The 17,029-nt window shown below is 52.9% G+C and overlaps 1 pseudogene; it reads left to right on the forward strand.

Annotated features, from left to right (window-relative positions):
* Nucleotides 1–11,664: 11,664 nt before the first annotated feature.
* LOC134760587 (keratin, type I cytoskeletal 14-like) lies at nt 11,665–16,015 on the forward strand (annotated as a pseudogene).
* Nucleotides 16,016–17,029: the final 1,014 nt, after the last annotated feature.

Consider the following 17,029-nt stretch of genomic DNA (forward strand, 5'->3'; position numbering starts at 1 on the left):
TCATTACCACCATCTCCACCTCCATTACCACCATCACCACCCCCACCCCCACTACCACCGTCCCTACCATCGCCACCATAATCACTGCCATCATTACCACCATCTCCACCTCCATTACCACCATCACCACCACCACCACCACCACTACCTCCAGTACCTCCAACACCCCCAGCACCATCACTTCCTTTCCCCCAATCACTCCTCTAGTTCTTTGAAGGGGGTGTTGTCCATATGGGTTAAGTTAGACGGGGAGTAAACAAAGTCTTGGGACACACAGACATCACTCAAGCTGGGACAGTCAAAGGACAGATGCACACTGAGTGCTGCAGTAGAAGAGTCCTCACTAGATGCTGACAGAGGGAACAACCAACAGAACACTGATGAGATAATTGAGATAATGAGGTAGCACAGACTTGGATCCCCCCATGGGGCTCCCTGGGAGGCAGAGAGTGCCTGGTCTGCCTTGTGAAGGCTGGACAGCCTCTGGATGCTGCCTCTGCTCCTGTCCACCTAGGCTGTCTCCCTAACCGCAGGGGCCCACCAGCTCTTCTTCCCCTTCCCTCACCAATATCCTCCCCCAATCTGGTTTTCCCTCTTTCACTTTGTTTTATCCAGAAGCTTTCCCTTTGTCCCTCCTAGTCTCTTGCTTATGGCCTAAACCTCTAGGCTCATTGGCACGCTGGAGCTGGCTCATGCTGGCTCTTAGGAGCCGGATATTAAAATTTCAGGAATTTTGCAAGGTGATTGTTAAATATGGTGCTCATCAACAATTAAATTATACGAACTTTAAGTGAATTATATTGAGAACAAAAGTAATGCATACAGAAAACTCATTCCTTCCAAATTATTTTACTACATTGTACTAATATCTGTGCTCTTGAGGTACTTATGACCATTTTATCTATATGCTGGACACGCTATAAGGCAGTGAGCTACTGCACGTCTCTTCCCAACCCTGTGTTAAGTGACTCCCTGTTGGTTGCTTGAAATTGGCCACAGTGGGGATATTTACAACACGAAAAAAATAAACGTTATAAATTGGGGCTTGATTTATTGTTTTATTGATTGTCTTTTTTTGTTGTGTTTGTTTTAAGATGGGGTCTCACTCTGCCACCCAGGCTGGAGTGCAGTGCTGCGGTCATGGATCACTGCAGCCTCGACCTGCTGGGGCTTAAGCAATCCTCCCACCTCAGTCTTCCAAGTTGCTGGGACTACTGGTGTATGCCACCATGCCTGGCTAATTATTTTATTTTATTTATTTTATTTCATCTTTTGTAGAGATGGTATCTCATTATGTTGCCCAGGCATGTCTTGAACTCCTGGGCTCAAGTGATCCTCCTGCCTCAGCCTCCCAAAGCGCTGGAATTACAGGTGTGAGCCACCATGCCCAGCCCTGAATTGCCTCTTTTAGAAGTTAATTCAAGCTGCGTTTCCGTTGCTTGCAACCAAAATCTGCCCATCAATATATCCTGTTACCTAATTCTTGATTGATTTTTCTTCTATCCTTGCTGGATATTTTTAGTTTTATTGTAAATGTGTCTTTCATCATAAGCCATCCATGCTTTCTTTTGGAACTGGGGGACAGAAGTGGTCATTTTTTTGCAGATATTGCACTGACAGCCAGGATGGCCTCACTGGAACCTGAGAGGCTGCTTCCCCATCCCCTCATTCCAGCCACAGAATGTGGGCCCTGCTGGAAGCTCCCAGGCCTCCTCCCCTCACACCTAAACCATCCGCTGACTCTTCCTCATCAGTTTCCAGGCCTGCCCTATTCCCACAGCCTCCACCCTGGCCAGGCCCTTGCAGACTCACCAGCCTATCACCTGGCCGGCTGACCTCAGCAGCTCCCAGCTCCTGCAACAGGAGCTCCAGTAACATCCTGGACTCTTCTTTGTTCTCTGCCTCAAGGTCTTTGGCTGAACCTTGACACCTGTTCTCCATTTGCACCCCCTACCCCCTTTTGTCCAACTCCAGGGCTTAATTTAAGTGAACTTTTACCAAACATTTCCTCTGTGCCAAGTACCATGTTGGCCACCTGCCCTGACTTACCCACTCCTCTCAATAATCCTGACAGGCTGAACTGGTGCTATTCCCATTTGACAGAAAACCAAAGCTTAGATGGCTGCAACAGCCTGTCCAAGGTCACATGGCTTGTCAGCGATGGAGCCAAGACTTGAAAGCTGGTCTTTCTGATCAGGGAGGCCCTGCTCCTTCCTTGATCCCATGTGGTATCACGTCTGGGTAGGGAGGTGGGGTGCAAGATGCTGAATCTGTTCCCACATTTCTGACTGTGGGAAATGACTCTTTCTACCCATGAGGCTAGAACTACTCGGCGACCCCTTCCCTTCCTCTTTCCCTTTCCCTCTGTCCTGCCGACCAGAGCTCAGGACTCCTGACACAGACATTCCGACTCCCAGGTGCTGACTCTCCCCGTAACTGACCACTGTGCTGGAGTTCCCACAGCCACGCCCTCTCCCCACTGCACCCTCCAGAGTTCTTCCTTCTTTGAAAACCTGAGTCAAAGCACACGCTTTCCAAGAAAACTTGTGTGTGCTAATCCACCCCACCTTGTGGCTCCTGTGCTCCCGGCTCCCCTCAGCCTATGGCACAGAGAAAACTCTGGGCTCTGAAACCCTCCTCCATCAGACTGGACAGCCCATGGGCAAGGGTTGTGTCTCCCACATCAGACCAGAGTAACGCTGAGGACTGACTATGTGAAAAACACTTTGTGGACCCCTAAGGCACTATGAAGAGGTATAATCAAGGGTGGGGGCACAGATCACAGAAGCATTGGGAGGGCTGAGAGATGGGGAGAAAGCCAGGTGACCTGAGCTGATGAGGTGGGACTTCCTGGAAGAGGAGAGGTCTGAGCCAACAACATCCCTTACCTGGATATGGCAAATTCTGCCTACTGATCCCCCACACCATGGCAAAGTATGTTCTGCATGGACACCAGGGTGGCCTTCGTGAAACATCTGACAGCATCTCTTGCCAGCTTAGGACCCTTCAGTGGCTCCAGCGTCGTTAGGATAAAGTCTGAGCTTCCCAGCACCTTTATCACCACCTGGCCTAAGGCTATCAGTTTCATCAGGCAGGCCCAGCCTTGAGCTGTGAACACTAGCAATACAACACTGCTTGCAGTTTCCATCAGACCAGTCTTTCACACGTCTGCCCTTCGCCCAGGTGCTTCCTTGGGCAAATGGGACATCTATCCTCACTTCCGCTGCTTGCTCAGCATCTACTCATCTTCAAGGTTCAGATCAGTTAAGACCTCCTCTAGGATGCTGGCCCCCTCTGTCCCTAGCTGGGCTCACTGTCCTTTCTCAGCGCTCCACCATCCTTCACCCACCTGCCCACCCACCATCCACCCACCTCCTGTTCATCCTTCTATCCTTTCATCCATTATTATTCCTTCCTTCCATTCATCCATTCATCTACTTCCCTGCCTGACCACACCCCACCCATTCATCCCTCCACTTTCCCTCCTTCTCCCCTTCCTTCCACTCATCTATCCATCTGTCCACCTGCCATCCATCCATCCATCCGTCTATATGTCCATCCATCCATCCATCCATCCCTCTTCTACATTCCCTTACCCTCTTCCTTTTCCCTTCCTCCTGCTCTCCCTCCTCCCTCCCTCTCTCTGTCCTCCTTCTCTCCTGCCTCCTCTTACTCTCCCTCCTCCCTCCCTCTGTCCTTCCTTCCTTCATTGAGCACCTACTTTGTGCCACACAGCCTGTAGGAATCTGCATAATCTATATGCGGAACTGAGGCTTGGCCTTAAAGAACATGAGGGGTTTGGGTAGGAAGAGACGACATATGTGGAAATTCAGGCAGAGATTGGAAATGGATGGAGATGTGGGGACCAGCAAGGGGACAGGCCTGTTGGGGAGGGGACCCAGTTTACAGTGGGGCCTCATGAGTGATGGGCTGGAGCATTTAAGCTGCATTTTGCCTGAACTGGGAGCTAGTGGCAGGGTTGTAAACTAATCTGTTTCTTGCCTTTGGCTACCTGACTGCATTTTTAAAAACCCGAACATGATTCTGGGGTGCAGGCACAGCCATTTTCACCCCAGGCATATTCTTACTCTGCCTAGCTCAGAGCCCTGGGTGACACTTCTGCTGTGTGACCTTGGATATATTCCTTCCCCTGGCTGGGACTCACATTTTCTATCTGTAAAGTTAAGAGCCTGGTCTAGATGCTGTTCTTGGCTCTGACTTTTGGGGACTTTCTAGCAGGAGAGGACCTGTCACTAAAAAGTAAGGCTTGCAGCCAGCTGAGCTGGGGTGGAACCCTGAGTGAGCAGCTGACTTGCTATGGGCCTTGGGGGAACTCCTCCACCTCTGAGCTTTCTTCTTCTTCTTCTTCTTTTTTTTTTTTGAGACGGAGTCTTGCTCTGTCACCAAGGCTGGAGTGCAGTGCAGCGGCACGATCTCCGCACACTGCAAGCTCTGCCTCCCGGGTTCACACCATTCTCCTGCCTCAGCCTCCCGAGTAGCTGGGACTACAGGTGCCCGCCACCATGCCCGGCTAATTTTTTGTGTTTTTAGTAGAGATGGGGTTTCACCGTGTTAGCTAGGATGGTCTCGATCTCCTGACCTCATGATCCACCTGCCTCGGCCTCCCAAAGTGCTGGGATTACAGGCGTGAGCCACCGCGCCTGGCCTCTTCTTCTATAATGTGGGCTGGCCAAGCTCTGTTGTCAGCCTTGTGGCACAGCTCAGAGGCTCAGACAAGGACACAGACACTGAAATGCTGGCTCAGCCCATCTCTTGTGTCAGCCCAGATGGGCAGGCTGGCCTGGGAAATCAGCAGGCGGCATAGCTGTCTGGGGAAAAGGGTACCCCGGGGCCTCAGGAGGTGCTCTAAGCTCCTGCTTTCTGGGAGAAAGGGGACCTGGGGCCTCAGGATGTGCTCTAGGCTCCTGCTCCCTTGTGCTGCCATCCTGCCTGCTAGCCGACTCATGGCCTCCACGGAAGCCCTGCCCTTCTGGCAGCAGCGGCTGCTCCCTCCCCAGCCCACTGTCTCTGTAAGTGACAGCCCTGAGCTCTAGGAGCTTTACCCACTCTCCACACAGTTTTCTGAGGCTTGGCGGGAAGAGGGATGGGCAAGGTGAAGGGGGTTGGCCTCTGGGGGGGCTGCCTCACCCTGCCCGCTTCACCTGTTTGGACTGGCACGGGGCTGCCCCATGCAGGGTGGTACAGGGAGACTCACTAACCACAAGAGGCCCTGCGCTGGGCTCCTCCTTTACCCCACTCCTTCTGGGGCAGTCTAGAGGGAGGGTCAGGCAATGCTGCTCACACAAAGCCTGCCTAGAAGTCCAGAAGTGGGGGGTACTCCAGGGGAGGGTGCAGAAGGGCTGAGAGGAGAGGGAGGGGTGCAGGACTCTGCCAGGAGGAAAGGAGAAGCTCAGCCCCAGGCAGGTTCTGGGGGCCTGGGAATCACAAGGGGGGCTCCAACTTGTTACTTGACTCCGGGCCTTTCTGGACTCAAGACTTCCCATCTGTGACATGAGAGGAGCCAGATTCCCCTCTTCTTCCCCCAGGGCTGGTGGGAGCCTAGCAAGGCTCTTGACAATCATGAGAGAAATATGTGCTATTTCTCCACAATAATACATTGTGAAGGGAAGCCGGCATGGGAGTGTCTCAGGGAAGGGGTCCCCAACTCCTAGGCCACAGACTCTACCAGCTGTGGCCTGTTAGGACCCAGGCCGCACGGCAGGAGGTGAGCTGCTGGTGAGTGAGCACTGCCGCCTGAACTCCACCTCCTGTCAGATCAGCAGCGGCATTAGATTCTCATAGGAGCATAAACCCTCTCGTGAACTGTGCATGCGAGGGATCTAGGTTGTTCACTCTTCACGAGAATCTAACTAATGCCTGGTGATCTGAGGAGGAAGAGTTTCATCCTGAAACCATCCCCACCCCCAACCCCCTAGATCCATGGAGAAATGGTCTTCCATGAAACTGGTCCCTGGTGCCAAAAAGGTTGGGGACTGCTGTCTTGGAGCACAGAGAGGGTTTGAGAGGTTTTGGGGCTGGACAAGAGAGCAGGAAAGAGTTCTTTCTCTGGGCTTGGATGTCCCAAAGTCTCTCCTGCAAGCCACAGTCCCTCAAGGAGTTCCTTCAAATGAGGCTCTTAAACTCAGGTTGACGTGAGCTCGTTCCCCCCACTGATGGAGGCAAAATTCAGTGGGTTAGATTTTAAGGAGAAACGGGATTTTTGCAGAGTCTCTAAGTACCTTCCTCAAGGTATTTGTTAATTTCAATTGGAGAAACAGAAACGTGAGAGTAGAGAAATCCAGCAGCACCACCTTAGCCAAGCGAACAAGGCTGGCGGCGCCAGCAGTAGGTAAGACACACGACATATCTGTCCAACATGCCTGACAGGATGCAACCTCTTTTCTGTGGTTTTCTTGCTAAAGTGCATAACCTCAATGTGATCATGAGAAAACATCAGAAAAGCCCAAACTGAGGGATATTCTGCAAAATAATTGATCACCCCAGTACTCTTCAAAAGTGTCAAGGTCATGAAAGACATGAAAAGACTGAGGAGCTGTCATGGATAGGAGGAGACTAAGGAGACGTGATAGCTAAATGCAATGTGGAGATCGAAATTGGACCCTGCAGCAGAAATGGAACATTTGTGGAAAAACTGGTGGAAGTTCCAATAAAGCCTTTAGCTCATTAATAGTATTGTGTCAGCTGGGTGCAGTGGCTCATGCCTGTAATCTCAGCACTTTGGGAGGCCGAAGCGGGTGGATCACCTGAGGTCAGGAGTTTGGGACCAGCCAGGCCAACATGGCGAAACCCCGTCTCTAACAAAAATACAAAAAATCACCAGGGGTTCATGGCGAGTGCCTGTAGTCCTAGCTACTCGGGAGGCGGAGGCAAGAGAATCGCTTGAACCTGGGAGGCGGAGGTTGCAGTAAGCCGAGATTGCACCACTGCACTCCAGCCTGGGCAACAAGAGCAAAACTCCATCTCGGGGAAAAAAAATAGTATTGTGGCAATGTCAATTTATTGGTTTCAGAAATTGTATGATTCTTATGTAGTATGTTCCCATTAGGGGAAGCTGGGTGAAGGATACACAGGATACACAGGAACTCTCTGTACTATTTTGTAACTTTTTCTTAAAGGCTAACTTTTTTTTTTTTTTTTGGAGACAGAGTCTTGCTCTGTTGCCCAGGCTGGAGTGCAGTGGTGCGATCTCGGCTCACTGCAACCTCTGCCTCCCGGGTTCAATCGATTTTCCTGCCTCAGCTTCCCTAGTAGCTGAGATTACAGGTGCTCGCCATGATGCTCAGCTAACTTTTTGTATTTAGTAGAGATGGGGTTTTGCCATGTTGGCCAGGCTGGTCTCAAACTCCTGGCCTCAAGTGATCCACCCATTTTGGCCTCCCAAAGTGCTGGGATTACAGGTGTGAGCCACTGTACCCAGCCAAGTCTAACATTATTTCAAAATAAAAATTAAAAAAAAAGAAGCTGGATGCGGTGGCTCATGCCTGTAATGCCAGCAGTTTGGGAGACTGAGGTGGGAGAATCGTTTGAGCCCAGGAGTTTGAGACCAGCCTGGGCAACATGGTGAGACCTCGTCTCTACAAAGAAGTAAAAACTAGCTGGGCATGGTGACAGTCCTGGCCACTTGGGAAGCTGAGGTGGAAGGATCCTTTGGGCCCAGGAGATTGAGGCTGCAGTGAGCCGTGATCCCACCACTGTACTCCAGTCTGGGCAACAGAGTCTGGGCAACAGAGGGAGACCCTGTGTCAAAAAAAAAAAGAAAGAAAGAAATAAAAGTGGATGATGTCAAGCACGGACCCAAGACCCGAGAATTCTGTGGCTCCCTGCCATCCAGTCCCTGGCAACTTGACGTGTCACGCTAAAGCCTGTTCCCAGAAGCCTTCCAGATTGGGCCGCCCCCACATCTCATCTCAACCATCTCCCTACCTAGTTTTTACTATTGCTTTGCAAGGTGACGAGCACCCAGTCTGTTATGTGGTATAGTGGGTCAAACAGGGTTCCCCCAAATCAGGTCCACCTGGGACCTCAGAATGTGCCCTTATTTGGAAATGGGGGTTTTGCAGATGTAAGTAAGGTAAGGTTTGAGATGAGATCCTACTAGATTAGAGTGATTGCTAAATCCAATGAGTGTCCTACAAGAGACTGAAAAGGACAGAGATGAAGCCCGCGTGAAGATGAAGGCAGGGATACGACAATGCCAGAAGCTGGAAGAGGCAAGGAAGGGCTCTTCCCCAGAGTGTTCAGAGGGAGTATGGGCCTGCCAACACCTTGATTCAGGGCTTACGGTTTCCAGAATGTATTCCAGAAATGTGTTCCAGAGGGAATACATTTCTGTTGTTTTTTTGTGTGTGTTTTTTTTGAGACGAAGTCTTGCTCTGTTGCCCACGCTGGAGTGCAGTGGTGCCATTTCGGCTCACTGCAACCTCTGCCTCCCAGATTCAAGTGATTCTTTTGCCTCAGCCTCTCAAGTAGCTGGAACTACAGGTGCCTGCCACCACACCCAGCTAATTTTTGTATTTTTAGTAGAGATGGGGTTTCACCATATTGGCCAAGCTGGTCTTGAACTCCTGACCTCAGGTGATCCACCAGCCTTGGTCTCCCAAAGTGTTGGGATTATAGGCATGAGCCACCGTGCCCAGCCAGTTGTTTCAAGCCATCAAATTTGTGGTAATTTGTTATGGCAGCCCTGGGAAACCAATCTCTCTTGTCTGTGCTTTTCTTCTGTTTACTTGTATGTTAAGTAATGTTGATGTGCATTCCTGCTTCTCTTTCATGCTGGGACCTTCCTACAGGCAGGGATCGTCTCTTCCATTAGGCCGTGCACTCCAAGGGTGGGGGCTGTCCTGAGGTCTCCTCCTTCCTTAGGATGCCATCTCCCGGTGCCCAGCACAGTCCTCAGCACACAGTGTGGGCTCTGTGGGGGCTGCCTGGCCCTGCCTGCTTCACCTGTTTGGATTGGCATGGGGCTCCCCCATGTAGGGTGGTGCAGGGAGACTCACTAACCACAAGAGGTCCTGCCCAGGGCTCCTCCTTTACCCCCCTTCTTTTGGGGCAGGCTGGAGGGAGGGTCAGGTAATGCTGCTCACACAAAGCCTGCCTAGAAGTCCAGAGGTGGGGGGTACTCTGGGCCTCAGCAGTCAAGACTGGCAACGCTTTAACCCGATGCCCCAGAAAATGCCCTCCCTTAAAATGTCTGAGTACCATGCTTCTTCGGCATCAGGGAGGGGACGGGAGTGTGGTGTCCTCTCTGTCTGCTCCCTGCTTGGCCAGGCTGTTTGCAGCTCCTTGGTCACTGAGTCCTTGTCTGCAGGGGAAGAGAGGTTGGTCTCAGGCTCCAGGTTAGGCCACGGTTCTAAGACCGGGTGTGGGGGATCAGGCTTATATTCCATGCTAGGGCTCTGGAGTCGGTGCGTGGGGTTGGGGCGGGGCTGCAGAAGTGCCTTTTAAGATTATGTGCATGGACTGATCTGTCATTGGTTCCCTGCCATCTTTATCTTTTGGATTCCCCTCGGAGGAGGGGGAGGAAGGAGTTTCTTCTGGGTTCCACTGAATCAAATGAAAGGGAAAGTAGAGCTGTTCCTATGTCCTGGGCGCCGGAGCTTCTATTCCTGATCCCTGCAGAAGAAGGAGACAGGGTGGTGGTGGTAGGAGGGTGGCGGGGCACAGAGGAAGCCGGTATTGGGCCTTGCACCCCATTCCCAGTCCCAGATCCCTCTGGACACAGCATTTTTCTCCAGTGAGCACAGCCTCCCCTTGCCCCACAGCCAACAGCAACTTGCCTCCCAACGAAAGCATCTGTCCCTCAGCCAAAACCCCTGTCGCCTCTCTCTGGGGAAATTGTAGGGCTGGGCCAGGGTTGGGGGACCATTCTCTGCAGGGAGATTAGGAGTGTCTGTCAGGGGTGGATGGAGCGGGGTGGGGCCCTGGCTTACTCACGTCCTCGAGAGTCCTTTGCTGGCAGATTTGGGGAGCCCACAGCTCAGGTGTCTGTCTCAGCATTGTCTTCCAAGCACCTAGGCCACAGTAGTGGGGGGCTCCCCTCTCTGGCTTCTTCTTTGGTGACAGTCAAGGTTGGGGGTGGGGTGAGAGAGGGTCCTGCTTCTCTTCTAGGAGCAGTTGATCCCAGGAAGAGCACTGGAGCCTCCAGCAGGGGCTGTTGGGGCCTGTCTGAGGAGATAGGATGCGTCAGGCAGCCCCAGACACGACCACATTCCTCCCAACATGCCTGCCGGGGTCTGAGGAGCCGAGGGGCTGATGGGAGGGTGGGGTGGGGGCCGGAAGGGTTTGCTTTGGGAGGTTGTCTGGGAGATTACTGAAGTTTTGATATACACACCTCCAAAGCAGGACCAAGTGGACTCCTAGAAATGTCCCCCGACCCTTGGGGCTTCAGGAGTCAGGGACCCTCGTGTCCACCTCAGCCTTGCCCTTGGCACAGCCCGGCTCCACTCCAGCCTCTACTCCTCCCCAGAACATCTCCTGGGCCAGTTCCATAAGGGGCTCAAACGAGGGAGCCTGAGCCAGACTTCTGCCTACACTAGGGATGTTCTGGGGGTCTGAGAGGATATCTGGGGCTGGAAGAAAAAAACGCCCCCCTAGGCCTGTTCCTGGATGCAGCTCCATCCACTTTGGGGCTAAGCCTGGGCTACAACAATGCCAACCAGGCTTCTTGCCATACTCGGTTTACAAAAGCCTTTCACATACGCCATCGCATTGGCTTCTCAGAGCTGACTGCAGTAGGCAGAGTAGATGGTATGACTCCCACTTTGCAGGTGAGAACACTGAGGTTCAGAGAAGTGCCAAGCCCTGGGTCACAGGGGCGTAAATGGCAGAGCCAGGACCCACCTGACTCCAGGCTGTTTCCTGGCCTCCGTGAGGCCACCCACCCTATGGTGTGGTGGATGTGAGATCCTCACCGTAGGGAGGAAATTAGGGTCTGTGCCCAGGGCTGGGGAGAGCTGCCTGGATTTCTCTTTGATGGGGGTGTTGGGGTGGGAATCACCATACACCTGACTGGCTGAGCGTATTTCAGGGACGGGACAGGCTTCTCAGCACAGCATGGCAGGTCAGGCCTGGGAGGGCCCCCCAGACCTCCTTGTCTCTAATAGCGGGTCATGGTGAGGGAGGCGTCTCTGTGCCCAAGGTGACCTTGCCATGCCGGTGCTCTCCAGCTGGGTACCTGTCCCTTGCAGCGGTGGGCTTCCTCTAAGTGGATGTTAAAGGCCCATCCAGTTCATGGAGAGCTAGCAGGTCACCAGGTTTAAGGTGCAGAGGCCCTGCTCTCTGTCACCCTGGCTGAGCCCAGTGTGCAGGTTCCTGAGGGCTGGGACTCCCAGGACCCCATGGGAAAGTGTAGCCTGCAGGCCCACACATTCCCCTGTGAATCACGCCTGGCGGGACAAGAAAGACAAAAGCACCCCAAACAATAAGTTTCCAGTAAAATATGACAGACATGATGAGGCGGAGGAGAGGAGGGACCTGGCTGGGAGTTGGCGCTAGCCTGTGGGTGATGAAAGCCAAGGGGAATGGAAAGTGCCAGGCCCACCCCCTACCCAGGAGTATAAAGCACTCACATCCCTTTCCAATTTACCTGAGCACCTTCTCTTCACTCAGCCAACTGCTTGCTCACTCACCTCCCTCCTCGGCACCATGAGCACCTGCAGCCGCCAGTTCACCTCCTCCAGCTCCATGAAGGGCTCCTGCGGCATCGGGGGCGGCATCGGGGGCGGCTCCAGCCGCATCTCCTCCGTCCTGGCCGGAGGGTCCTGCCGCACCCCCAGCACCTACGGGGGCGGCCTGTCTGTCTCCTCCTCCCGCTTCTCCTCTGGGGGAGCCTGCGGGCTGGGGGGCGGCTATGGCGGTGGCTTCGGCAGCGGCAGCAGCTTTGGTAGTGGCTTTGGGGGAGGATATGGTGGTGGCCTTGGTGCTGGCTTCGGTGGTGTCTTGGGTGCTGGCTTGGGTGGTGGCTTTGCTGGTGGTGATGGGCTTCTGGTGGGCAGTGAGAAGGTGACCATGCAGAACCTCAACGACAGCCTGGCCTCCTTCCTGGACAAGGTGCGTGCCCTGGAGGAGGCCAACGCTGACCTGGAAGTGAAGATCTGTGACTGGTACCAGAAGCAGCGGCCCAGTGAGATCAAAGACTACAGTCCCAACTTCAAGACCATCGAGGATCTGAGGAACAAGATGAGTGAATGGGCAGCAGAAGGTGCCATTCCAGCTAGCTCCTTCTGGGAACAATAGATTCCCCAGGACACTGACACCTTAAGATTTCTCTATAAGACAGAGCCCACCCCAGATCCCTTCTTTCGAGGTCTTGGATGCCCTAAGAGTTGATCAGTGAGAGGATGCTCTCTCTTCCCCAGCCTGCTCATCCCCTTCTGATCTCAAATCCTCAGATCAAGTGAGATCAGTGATTCCTGTCCTTACATTTTACAGAGGAAGCAGTTGAAGCTTCAAGAGGTGCTGTGACCAGCTGCAGGTCACATAGCAAATTAATGGCAGAGCCAAGGCTGGGGCCCTTGTGTCCTACCTTCCAGCACAGGCAAGGAGCGAGGCTCTAACGGGACCAGGCAAGACATCCAAACCACTCATTAGCTCACTAGTCTGGGCTGTGGCTGCCGCCACCCATAGGCCTTGGTACAGGCTGGTCCCTCCCCACAGCCAGGCAGGCATGGAGAGCCTGCAGAGATAATCAGTGTGGCCCCTTGATGTGCTCTGCACAAAGGGAGCCTGGCAGGCTTGTGCCCTGACTCCAGCCCCCTCCTCTCTGCTCCCACATCACCTAGGATCCCTCTCTGCGGGAGTCTGCTGGGCTCTAATGCCTTGCATGGATTAGGGAAATTCAATGATGAGGTGGGGAACTCCAATCAGACTCAGGGGCCAATATATCTTATTCTTCCCTTGAGTCCTCTGTTCTAATCCCCTGTGCCAGTTGGGTTTTATCTCTTGAGAAAGTTCCATTTGAAGTCCCATGGCCCATGAGCTTGAAAAGGAATGTGCATCTCTGCAGAGGACTGGCAGGGCTGGCTGATGCAGAGAGAAGAGAGGCCAGCTCAGGAAGGAGGGCTAGGGAGTCTCAGATTATTCTCCTCACTTGGAGGTGGGGAACTTGAAGCCCCAAGACCCATTAGGTTTTGCAGCAAGTCAGTGGCAGAATTGCGACCAGAACTCCTGGGCTTTTGATTCTAAGCCCCGGGCTGCATCTACCCCCTCTGTTGACCATGAGTTAGCAAAGTCTTAGGACAGGCCTGGGGCATCTGTTTTCCTTTAGGCTGCTATGGTCAAGTTTTGTGGGGGAAAAGGGGAATTCAGGCAAGAACATGAAGCAAGAGCTTAATGTAGGTGACAGTGAAGTCTGGCATGTGAAGTCCATTTGAAAAATTACCTGTGCCCTTTCCATCCTGCAGATCCTCACGGCCACAGTGGACAATGCCAAAGTCCTTCTGCAGATTGACAATGCCCATCTGGCCGCGGGTGACTTCCGCACCAAGCGAGTTTGCAGTGGTGAGCCAGAACATCCAGTGTCCCCAAAGTAGGGCATTTTTGGAGCAGTGTTTCCCAAATAGAACTAGCCAGTGCCAGAATAGCTGCATGAAAACTCCCTGCGGTGCTTATAAAAGAATAAGACTCTTGGGCCCCACCCTTGGAGTTTTGATTCAGCTATTTATAGCAGGTTACCTGGGTGATTCTTGTCCACAGCCAGGTTTCAGAACCGCTGCTTCAGGGAGAGGCACTTTCCACTTCCCCAACTGCCCCTGAAGTATAGGAGGGAATCATAGTTGGAGGACTTATGCATTATTTGTTGGCTGAAGCTAGAAGCGCAACCCCCTCCTGAATTCTGCAGCAAAATGAACTGCCTTATCCCCAGGCCCCAGGAATGTTCATATCTGAGCAATCCATGGGCACTGTGTTCAACCATGCCATTTTCAAGATTGGCTCCTTAAACCACCCACAAGGCACCAGCTCTGGGAGAAGCTGCAGGGAGAAGAGAACAAAGCCCTCACTGTGGTCAGGATGGGTGTCTCATTCCTTTTCTCTGGGGTCATTCCAGGTATGAGACAGAGTTGAACCTGCGCATGAGTGTGGGGGCTGACATCAATGGCATGTGCCGGGTGCTGGGGTGCTGGACGAACTGACCCTGGCCAGAGCTGACCTGGAGATGCAGATTGAGAGCCTGAAGGAGGAGCTGGCCTAACTGAAGAAGAACCACGACGAGGTGAGAACTATATGGAAAAGCCAGCTTAAAAGAAGCGCAGGGAGACTGAGTACGGTGGTGCATGCCATAGTCCCAGCTACTGGGGAGGCTGAGATGGGAAGATCACTTGAAGACAGGAGTTCGAGTCCAGCCTGCGCAACAAGGCTAGACCCTGTCGGAAAAAAAAAAAAAGAGAGAGAGAGAGAAGGGAGAGTCGAGATAGAATTGTGATGGTGGGAGGGCAGTATTCAGGCCTGACTAAGGAACCCCAATCCACTGCCATGGTGGAGCTTCTGAGTATGGACTATCCCTGGCTGTGCAGGAGATGAATGCCCTGAGAGGCCAGGTGGGTGGAGATGTCAATGTGGAGATGGACGCTGCACCTGGTGTGGACCTGAGCTGCATTCTGAACGAGATGCGTGACCAGTATGAGAAGATGGCAGAGAAGAACCGCAGGGATGCGGAGGAATGGTTCTTCACCAAGGTGGGTGTCATTTGAGGTGGAAGGAACCCAGACCACCTGCCTTCTGGGGCCTTCTGGTGTGAATGTCATTCTCTTTTTTGCAGACAGAGGAGCTGAACCGCGAGGTGGCCACCAACAGCGAGCTGGTGCAAAGCAGCAAGAACGAGATTTCGGAGCTCTGGCACACCATGCAGAACATGGAGATTGAGCTGCAGTCCCAGCTCAGCATGGTAGGAATAGTGCCAGGCCCAGTGGTGCGCTCAGGACTGGCAGGGAGAGAATGGCCACACTCACTAATCCTTGATTCCCTTTCCCTCCCTCACAGAAAGCATCCCTGGAGAACAGCCTGGAGGAGACCAAAGGTCACTACTTCGTGCAGCTGGCCCAAATCCAGGAGATGATTGACAGCATGGAGGAGCAGCTGGCCCAGCTCCACTGCGAGATGGAGCAGCAGAACCAGGAGTACAAGATCCTGCTGGACGTGAAGATGCGGCTGGAACAGGAGATCGCCACCTACCGCTGCCTGCTGGAGGGTGAGGATGCCCAGTGATTCTTGGCCCTCCCCCTAATCCACACCCCCATGGCACTGTCACGGCCCCACCATGTATCTAATGATCCTGCCCTTTTCTGTCTTCACAGCCTCTCCTCCCAGTTCTCCTCTGGATCGCAGTCATCCAGAGACCGGTAAGACCTTCATCCTTTGCAGACCTGGGCTCCAGGCCACCCTCTGTACCCCAAGCAGGTCTAGGCATTGGCTAGAGGCTCCGTGAGGGGCTGAGCTCTAGTGATGTCACCCAGTTTCCCTTGGGAACCTCCTTGGATGGAAGAAGCTATTTTCTAAACCCTCCTTAGGGCTAGGAGAGGCAGCCCCCACCTCTTACTTCTACCTGGTGTCTGTGGCAGATCCCATTGCTGTGGTGCTCAGCACCATGAAAAGGGCCTTGCAGGGCTCTTCCCACCGAGACCACTCCACTGGGTGAATATGGACGGAACCAGCCGGGTGTGAGCTCTTAGGAAGCTCTAATCTGAGGTCAAAGACTCTGTCTCTGACCTTTGGGAGTCCTAGTCTGAAAGAAATGTGTTGACGGTATCAGTGCTTGGGCAACAGCAGGGAGTGAAGCAGTAATCAGGGGAGAGGGCAACGGGGAGACAGTTTGAGTTTCCTCACCTTCTTGGCCTCCTTACTCCTGATTAGTCCATTGTCTGTCCACCTCTGGTAACGTCCTCTTCTGGCCTCTTCCCCAGTGACCCCCTCCAGCCACCAAATCCTCACCAAGGTCATGGATGTGCAGGATGTCAAGGTGGTGTCCACCCATGAGCAGGTCCTTCGCACCAAAAACTGAGGCTGCCCAGCCCCACTCAGGCCTAGGAGGCCCCCTGTGTGGACACAGATCCCACTGGAAGATCCCCTCTCCTGCCCCCTAAGCACTTCACACCTGGACCCTGCTTCACCCTCACCCCCTCCTGGCAATCAATACAGCTTCATTATCTGAGTTGCATAATTCTCGCCTCTGTCTGGTCTTTGTTAGGAGTGGGGATGGGGAGAAAGTGGGAGAAGCATCTCTTTCGAGCTTGTCATAGCACCTGGCTATGGCCCCTGGGACTGGGAGAAAAGTCATGTGGGTGGGTTGGGCTCAGGTCCCAGGATATCTTTCGCCATCTCAGAAGACAAAGATAGATGTGTGTACCAGGTCATATGGGGTGTCTCCTAGAGTAAGGAGGGATATTCATTCATTTCCTCACTCATGTTCATGTGTGTCCATTCATTCACCAGACATTGAGTCCCCCTATGTCAGGCACTATGTTAGGTTAAGGATTCCTAATGTTTTTGTGATCAGGGATTCCTTGGAGAATAATAAAGCTATAGATCTTTCCTTCTGCCCCCTACCTTCAAATAAGCACACATACATTTGTATACAATTTCATGGGGTTCAGGGGTCTCCTAGAACTCCTTACTGGAGGTCCATGAACTGAAGGTAGGAACTCAAGCTCTCCTGACAGTCTCATCTCCCTCCACCCCACCTGCTCTTGCCTCTGGTACTGGATCTAATCCTTCTTACACTTGGTTGACCTAGGGCAAGTTGATGACCATCTCCCAGCCTCAGCTTCCATTTCTGTAAAAGGGTCATAATGATAGTATCTACCTTATGGGCTTGTTGGGAGAATTCACTGGAAGAATGCCTTTAAGGCCTCCAGCACAGGGCCTGGCATAGTGCTGGCTCAAGGCATGGCTGTGCTGGCAATACTGGGTAAACTATCTCTAGGGCATGGTGATTATCCACCCACGATGAGAGCATTTTTAGAGGGTTTGGGAATAGACTGGTTTCTAACCCTGGCTCTGTTCTGTAACAGATGTG

Source organism: Pongo abelii, chromosome 19, assembly GCF_028885655.2.
Source record: "Pongo abelii isolate AG06213 chromosome 19, NHGRI_mPonAbe1-v2.0_pri, whole genome shotgun sequence".
Lineage (NCBI taxonomy): Eukaryota > Metazoa > Chordata > Mammalia > Primates > Hominidae > Pongo > Pongo abelii.